Raw genomic sequence first — 8681 nt, forward strand, 5'->3', positions numbered from 1 at the left:
ATGATGCCTGACATGAGCTTCCATGTTGCAGAGAGACAGGTTATTGGTCGGTAGTTGGATGGGACTGAACCCTTTGAGGGATCCTTCTAGATCAGGATTGTTAGCCCTTCAGTTAACCATTCAGGGTGAGCCCCTTTTTGTAGCAGCTGGTTCATTTGAGCTGCCAGTCGCTCATGGAGGGCAGTGAGTTTCTTTAGCCAGTAGGCATGGATCATGTCAGGTCCTGGTGCTGTCCAGTTTTTCATACCTGAGACTCTTTCTTGGACAGATGTCACAGTGATGGTTACCGGAGCTTGCTCAGGGAGGTTGCTATGGTTCTCTCATAGAGAGATTAGGCACTGTGCATTGTTATTGTGGGATGCCTCCCTTTTCCATATCCCTTTCCAGTATTGTCCAGTCTCCAGCCTTGGTGGGTCTGCTCTGTTGTTATTATCCTGCCATTGAAAGTACACTTTAGCCGGTTGGGTGGAGAAGAGCCGGTTAATCCTTCTGGCTTCATTCTCTTCGTGTATCTCTTTAGCTTGGAGCCTTTGTTTGGCAGTTTCGAGTGCTTCAGGAATGGGCATATGGCTGTACTGTATAGGTACTGGTCTTTCCATCGCACCTCTTTGGAGTTCTGACAGTTGGCTCACTTCCCTCCTTGTTACCTTGGTTTTAGCCTCTAACTGTCTTTTCCATGGTGGGTATTGGATCTTATGGCTCTCATGGTTGCTCTTATAGCCAAGCATCTCCAGGATCACTGATGCTGAGTTGTACATCAGCTCATTGGTTTCCATTATGGTGTTGGTAGGTATCAATCTCAGTGCTGCATTCACATTTTCAATGAGACTTTCTGATGGTACTTCACTCAGCCATCATTCGGGCCACGATTCTATCTCTCAGGTCAGCTGCTGCCTCGTTCAGCTTTGATGGTTCGTTCATTATTGTGGCTGCATACCCAATCTCTGGACCTGGCATCCTGGCTCCCCCTTGCTGTAGCATTTGTGTTGTACCTCGTCAATCTCAAGTTGTGACAGCAGTTGCCGTTTGTGGATGTTGGAACACTGAGCTACTAGTTGTTTGGCAGTTAGTGTTGACTGGGGATATCGATGTCTTTGCATATAACCCCTCTGCCTAGGGTTATTTGAGTAGTAGCATTCCAACAGATCCATGTTTTCATCTCTCACCCATTTCCGTCTTGTCCCAGGAGCCCATTTTTCATCAAGGTGCTCTGGTTCTCCAGCACCTGATGCAGACCTTGTTTGGCCGGGTGAGCCGGCATGTTATGCATATCAATGTCTCTCATTGTATGAGGTACACAGTAGCGCAAAGGGTCTTGCCTAAGGATACAACAATGTGTGTGTGTATGACTGGGACTTAATTATGAGTCCATGTCAGCATACGAGCATGCCCACACACACATATACACGAGCATACACAATCACTAACTTACTTTTTGTAGCATCTTAAATTGACGCGGTTCATCATGGGTGCACACACGGTGTTCCTGCTTCAGTTAACATATCCATCCTAATCTGTTTTCAGTTCCAAACATTTTCCCAGTTCTGTTTTAGAGCCGGGTTGTTTCCGGATTGTGGCGCGCCAGGAGAGAGTCGTGATGACGTAGTGATGTCATCGGAATGTACGGAGTGTTTTCTGTTACGGTAAATTAAATATTGTATTTTTGATTACAAGTTTATTTATTTATTTATTTTATCATTATTATTATTATTATATTATTATTATTACTATTATTATTTTGTATCCTTTAGGAGTTTATTTGAGTTAGAAGTAACTGTTTAGTTGTTTTTGCTTGTTTGGTCTGTCTGTGGGCGGAGCCTGTGGCTTTAAAAGCTGGGCTCTGTTCCACTTTGAGTCAGTCTGTGTCTATACTCCTGAGAAGCAACACTGAAGGTGATGGAGTCTTGCATTGAAGGTACTGCTGTTAGTCTGTTTTTAACCTGCCTTGGATGTCCTTTGTATATGTTCTGCACCTGCCATCTTTGTTCACCTACAGAAAAGCTTAATAAATTTCACTAAAGTGATCTCTGGCCCAAGGGCAGTCGTTTTGTTTGTCCAAGTCATAACAGAACCACGTCACAATGACTATATATGTTTTATTAATGTGTGTTGGACCAGGGACACATCTAAGAGTTGCCTGTAACCGGCCCTCGAGGTTCAGGATTGCCCACCTCTGATTTAGAGACTTAAATTTTTGTAAAGGTGTCTCAGAGATTAGGTCAGTGACAATGAACCAAACGCATATCTTTTTTGTAATTCGGATTTTTGCATATAGAACATACGTTTTTACATATCTCAGCAAAAATGTTGAGCATAAACAAATTGTATACATCATTAACTTCAAGAAGCATATTTTCAGTAACAAAGAACACATTCAGAACATCTCCAAAAGTAAAATGTAGTGAAAGATAATTGAAGCGATAAACTCAAATGGTTTCCATTTAGTACAGAATTTAAGTTTCCATTTTTGTATAGCTAATTTTCTCCACTTTTAGAAAAGACATGACTTCATTTATCCACTTTATACTGGATGTGTTAGGATTTGAGTTTTCTGTGTTTATTTTTGTTTTTTTCTGTGTTTATTGTGATCCTGTTCCCCGTTAGTCTCTGTGATGTCCTGTCCTCCCTGTTGATTGATCCCAGCTGTGTCTAGTTTTCCTGATTAACCTCCGTGTGTATATAAACCCACCTGTTGTCATTGTCTCTTGTCGGATCCTCATCGAATGTCGTTTGCCTGCCTGCCATCACAGTCGAACTGTAAAGTCCTGTGTTGGTTTAGCTCTATTACTCAGTCCTCAGTTTTTCAGTTGCTACCGGTAATTAGCTGTGTGCTAACTCTCTGCCGTGCAGCCTGTGTTGGACTGTTTTGAGCTCTCTTTATTAAATTCATCATCATCATCTGGGTCTCAGCGTTCATTCTCACCACTACAAACTCACCACATCATGGCAGGATGGAGCTATAGTTGATTTCCAGTTACAGAGAATGTGCTGCCTAGAGATTACACAGATAAAAGCTATTCCTTCCAATTCACTTTATATGGTGTGAAAGTACATTTGCCAAAAACTTGTGAGGGTTGAGCAGGAGAAAAATATGTGCAAGATTGCAGAGTGAGCTTCCACCTTGGTGGCAAACATCTAAACCAGGGGTCACCAACTCCAGTCGTACCATCCTGTAACTTTTGGATGCGTCTCTGCTCAAACACACCTGGATCAAATAAACTGCTCATTTCCAACCTATTGCAGAGAGGAATGAATGGTGGTGAGGGAATTCAGACATTTTGGAGCAGAGGTGAATCTAAAAGTTGCAGGATGGTAGCTCTCGAGGACTGGAGTTGGTGACCCCTGCTCTAAACAATCATCCTCAATTCATCCCAGCTTAGTTGGCGCTCCTGCAAACATGTACAGACAGAAGCATGCCTAAGAACGGGGCAGGTATTCCTAAATACTCAGAACCAGCTGGAAAACTTTTATGAATGTAAATGCTACATCACTGCCAAAAGTCACTTTGGATGTGCAGATGTAAAGGGAAACACGGCTGCAGCTGTGTTTGGATTCAGACCAGAACTTAACTTTAAGGTGGTGAGGTCAGTTTTATTTTATCTTGAGTGTTTTCACCAAGGTAGAGGCATCCACAGGCAAAGTAATGTCTTTAGTAACATCTCCTCTAGTGATCTGGAGATGAGCTGGGTGGAGCAGCCCAAACTGTATGTCTGGAACCTCTTAAGATGGTGTCTGATGTCGTTGAAGGCTGCCCAGGCTTTTGCCATCTGAGGGGTAAGATCATTGAAGATGGAAATTATGGAATCCCCCATCTTAATCTACTGCTGTACTCTGGTAGGATGTTGGTGCAATTTGCGTAATAATGGAAACACGCCATTTCCTCTTGCTTTACTCTTTTTATCCCAGCCATTGTTTCATATAAACAGATTAAGATTATAATCAGAATTTATGTATCAGTATCACAAATGTTATTTACTTGTACATTCAATTCCAGGCTTCACATATATCATGTTTCACATTCCCTATTTGCATAATATTGTCCACTTGATGTCGCAGGAGAGCAAATGAGGCTGGACGGTTCATTGGCTCGTGAGTTGAACAATTGAATGAAAAACCTCAGTGCAATGATATGTAATTTTAAAGTGGCCCCAAATGCAGCAGACAGAGGCCTCGGGTAGCTTTTGGTGTTTATTAGTGATGGGTCCGACAACACTGATGCATTGACACATGTGTCTAGCTCAGAGTGAAACCTCGTGTCGGTATACGTATCGCTACAAGGAAGTCACATGACCAATACAGAAACTCTTTCGAACACACACTCATGCACCAAACTGTGTTTTATAAATCTGTCAACAGGATGCATCTGCCAAAAGAACCTCTGACCTTTTGAGGTTCCAAATGGATGTATCTTATGAGATACTGGGACCAACCAAAAGATAATTGATCCACCTCTTCCACCTTTCCTTACAATTTCTTTGCACTTCAGCCTCATCTGTGGCATGTGTGGAGGTGTTTTTTTTATTTATTTTTTTATTGTATCTAAAAAGTGTAAGACTCAATTTCAAAACATTGGGAAATGTATTTTTTAAATAATTTTTTTTAAAAAGGACAAAGATAAAAAAAAATTCCAGTCCACATGCATCTTCATTCACAACACATTCACTTAGATTTTTACATTATGACACATGTTCACAAATGTATGTTCATATCAAAGATATGTTATATTCAAACTAAGATATGGAAATAATACAACATCAAATACAATAACTTAAAGTATACTATTGTTTATACTATGTCATCAAATCAGTGTCTGTTGATGGTGTCAACTAAGGCTGTCTGTAAGGACTTTTAAGGTCCAGCAGGTGTCAGTATTTAGTGACCCAGTATCAATACAGTTTGGCAATGTGTCAAAAGGCTTCATGAGTACTGGGAGAGTGAATACTTGAACAATGGGCGTGGACTGACTAATTGAAGGCATGAGGGGAGAGTGCCGAAGGCAGGCTGAACAAAGAGAGAGAGAGAGGTACAGAGTGTGGGGGCGAGTACACAGGGAAAAATAAACCTAACACTAACTTTAAATAACTAGACACAAAAACAAACATAACTTGAATCATTAAGAAAGAACTGAGTTAAAGTAAAACAGAGACAATGCTGATCTAATCAAAGCAAGAGTCTAAGGAAAACAATTATAATTAAACTAGAAGCAATATATCAAACCCCAAAACAACTAAAAACATCCCACAATCCTAACACTTTCCAATGGCATATAATACTCAACATTTGTTTTAGGGTGAAAATGACTGAAAATAATCACTGCTATAATGAGTCATAAATGGTATTTTACATTTTGCCTGATAATTTGATTGAATTACCAGAAACAACCTCTATGTATCATTGTGTGTTCACAATATATATTACCATATTTACCAGCTTGTCAAAACAATGCCACTTACTGCTTTTAAATACAGAAAGACAATTAATATTATGCAAAGTTAAATTCAGGCATTTTCCCTGGCCCTCCACATGTGACCCCGTGGAAGGCATAATTGCCCACCCATGCTTTAATCATTAAGATCCATCTTTGAATATTAAACTGTTGTTGAAAGTCTGTTTGATTTAAATGTATTTACTGACTCTTGCTTTTGCTAAGAAATTATTTGTGAATATCCTTTTATAAGTTAGGGCCATTTTAATTTTCTAAGGACTTTTAGCTGTGAACACTGGCTCAAAGTAAAGACAAATAAGGTGAAGTATCAAGGCCAGAACCACCAGACTGAAATTGCTGCTGTTGTTTTTATTTGACTTTGAGTTCAAATTTTCTCATTCCTATCCACAAGCAAACACTCAAAATTTGAAAACTAAATTTTTGATGCTGCAATGAGAAGATAAACATGGTGTTCATTACAGAGTTTATCCTTACATCAAACCACAAACTTTTCTCTTAAACCAAAGCACTGATTAAGGTGCAATCTATACAATATCAGCATTAGAGTGAATTTCTTGCTTACGTATATTAAAAAGTAGATATTAGGTTAAAACACTCACTAAGTAAACTTATGATTACGGGTTATAAAATTCGGTGAGGGTTTTTTAATTTGTTTCACGTTCATGCTCTGAGGTTACATCAGGAGCATGTCATTTATCCTAATAATACACACAAACTTACATGAATGAAAATGTCTTCCTTTACATCCTCTCTCCTCCAGGTGGTGCTGTGCAATGCCAGAGCCCTCTCCTAGTACCAATTATACCACTGCTATGTCAAGTACAACATTCAAGGCGTACTTCTTTGGTGATAATTAATGTTTAATGAATTGCATATCACAAGTCTAACAACATTAACAAAAGCACTTCTCTGTCTGAAGGTTGCTCTCTGGAGGGGGAAGCTGCTGTAACTGAACACACTACAGTTCCAGGCACAAAGTTCTCTATGACCTTGTGTTTTAGACACAGTCTTCGTGAGTGATTACTGACAATATTGTAGGAGGGTGGACATGCTTCAAATACACTCATGCATTACAGAAGAACTAACTTCACGTCTACCATGACCCGTGCAGGAAATTATGTCACAACTTGCCAAGGTGTAAGGAAGAATTCCTCTCTATCTAGACTGCCTTACTGTTAAAATAAACTGCTTGCACTGCTCTGATTTATCGAACACACAGAAAGCATACTCAAACTAGAGACATCATGATTTTGTTCATTTTACTTTTTTGCTTTGTTCATTTGCTAATGGTGTGTTAGCAAATGATTGCTAGCTTAGTGGAAACTAGTTTTAAAAAATGACTTATGTTGGAAAGATTTGTGGTAAAGAAAATTGTTCTTGTTTCCTTGCATATCTGTGACCTTTTGAAGGTCAAACAATTCTACTTTTTTGCTTATGTCACTATATCTTCTAGCACAGAAGCTTCTTTCAATATTAATTTATAGTGCTTTGGAAAAGTATTTAGAATTTTTGTGTAAAAAAAACAGCAAAAACATATTACTGAATTAAAGTTGTATTTCTTTTGCAAACCAAACTTGTTGCAAATGGAAACCATACACAAATATATATTTAATATTTTTTTCTTTTTTTGCTTATTTTAATTTTTTTTTGTTTTTTTACAAACAAGTTCTCACAAACATCTAAGTAACTTATTGCCTCTGTATTTGGGGTGCAACCACAAATAAACAATTTTTCATTGAGTCAAGGGCCTTAAAAACAGATGCGGAAAACAAAATCAAAACTTTTAATTTAATGTGAATCTAAGACCACAAAACTCAAATTATTTTTACTATAATATTAATAACACTAATGGAGTTTATATGGCCAACACCTACTTTCAGTTTGACAGATTTTCAAAAAGTTTGGATACCTCTGCTTTAAACAAACATCAAAACAATGTGGAACAATTGTGTTGCTGTCATGGTCAGGACTCCCTTGCAAAAGAGATTTTGAGTCAGTAGCATTACTAATGGTAAAAAAAAGAAAAGGTAAAGTAGTAAAAAAAACTATATTTACAGAATTAGGGTGAAAAAAGAGCAGTATTTATTCATAATTTACTGTAGTATTCTTCCACATTTTTGAGAAACATTGACTGCTGAACTGTTGTAAGTTGGATTTTTAATATGTATTTATGTTGATGAAGGCATAATTAACATTGCATCTTTTATAGAAGTGCATGTTAATTCTGACATGTATCATACCTGATTGAACTTGCCTTTTCATTTTCTCTCAGAAAGCACAGTTGAGAAGTGAATAACAACTGTGAAATGTTGGTGCACAGGTGGAACATGTAAACAATCAATTATATCAATATAGAGCAATATTTAATGTCATGACTTACTCCTGTTTGACCAACCCAAAAAATACGAAGGTTTACTTACTTTGAGCATGCTGGGAACCACAACAGTACAGCTTGGGTCTTGTTGCTGCACCAACACATTATACTAATACATATGTGTATCTGTTCTGCTCCTCTTGATGTTTTAGCGTCTGCGTGCGTGTGTGTGTGTTGACTTATGTTTCCGTAGCTGGATGTGCTAGCATTGTGGTTGTAGTCCAGGCTGGGAAGTGTGTACGCAAAGGAGGTGACAGGTGGGTGTAGATATGAGGGTTTATTTGTATATAGCAGTGTTCATATTCTTGTTATGTAAAGCACTTTGAAATGCCTTGCTGCTGAAATGTGCTATACAAATAAAATTTAATTGATTGATTGTTGGATATGTTATTGGCAGGGTCTATAAACTCATTGTTTATTATTGCTGAAGACTTTTTCACAATGTGTTGTGCACATTGTTTAAGAACCCATAACATAGGGCCAATACAAAGTCTTAGGTATAACAGGTTTGATCATACTGCGAGTGGTGTCCAGCCACATGGCAGGAGCAGCTATTGAGGATTAGAAAGGTGGCTATACTCTTAAATATCTAAGTAAAAGAAATAACGCACAGAGACGTAGTTCTTGCTGCTAGGCCATAGACGAGCCGGAGATTTATTACACTACCACGGATACCTCGTTACAGTTTCTTCAGTTCAATACAAAAATCTTCATTGTCATCGTCTTGTCACAAAAAATCTCCCCGAAGTCTTAATCTCGACCTGTTTTATACTTTTCCCTCTTCATCAGTGTGTTGGAAAGTTTCAACCAATGGCGTGCTACTGTTGTTTTGCAGAAAGATTCTGGCACGCTTTATACTGA

This window comes from Poecilia formosa, unplaced genomic scaffold (genome assembly GCF_000485575.1).
Source record: "Poecilia formosa unplaced genomic scaffold, Poecilia_formosa-5.1.2 Scaffold722, whole genome shotgun sequence".
NCBI lineage: Eukaryota > Metazoa > Chordata > Actinopteri > Cyprinodontiformes > Poeciliidae > Poecilia > Poecilia formosa.